Consider the following 695-nt stretch of genomic DNA (forward strand, 5'->3'; position numbering starts at 1 on the left):
AATAAATCATTGATGCAATTGATGATAAAGATTTACTTTTCTTATTATTAAAAAGCTTACACATGAATGAAAATATTTGAATTTAGCTTCGTTATTTCCGTTGCAGGAAGAGACTGATTACCTACAACTATGTAACTATAGTTTTGAACTTAACCTGGACTTCGACAATGTTACGAAAAGAATTTTTCCTTGGCATGTAACGTTGAATAACACTATATGAAGTAGTACATATTGAATTTTCCATATGTCTCAAACTCGGAAAGAGACAAGCTATTAACGGGTGCCGCAATCACAAAAGCAACGCTGTAGACAGGATTCGAACCTGTGCGGGCAGAGCCCAATGGATTTCTAGTCCATCTCCTTAACCACTCGGACACCACAGCTCTTCTATAGAGATCGGCAAACGTGAACTTCAGGCGTTGGGGGACAAGAAAGTTTCAAGGAGAGGCAGCAGTTGGGTATATTTGAGTGAGAAATAATGAGCTGACTTTAAGTGGGCGCGCGGAATGAATGCCTGCCGTATATAGTGGGTATACATGGATTAATGAGCTGAATAAGAGGAAACGACAAATGAAAAGAAATGAACTTGAAAATGAAACGTGGTATGAAAATCTAACAGGAAAATGTATTAAGGGAATGATAAACTGAAATGAATTGGATACTCAGGATAATGAATTATTGACATGTAATAAGGC

At 37.3% G+C, this 695-nt stretch overlaps 1 non-coding gene across 1 annotated transcript; it reads right to left on the bottom strand.

Annotated features, from left to right (window-relative positions):
* Nucleotides 1-301: 301 nt before the first annotated feature.
* On the bottom strand, nucleotides 302-383 carry Trnas-aga. The gene has a single exon. It is a non-coding gene; the product is annotated as a tRNA-Ser (tRNA).
* Nucleotides 384-695: the final 312 nt, after the last annotated feature.

The sequence above is a fragment of the Hyalella azteca genome, unplaced genomic scaffold (genome assembly GCF_000764305.2).
Source record: "Hyalella azteca isolate HAZT.00-mixed unplaced genomic scaffold, Hazt_2.0.2 contig3217, whole genome shotgun sequence".
Classification (NCBI taxonomy): Eukaryota; Metazoa; Arthropoda; class Malacostraca; order Amphipoda; family Hyalellidae; genus Hyalella; species Hyalella azteca.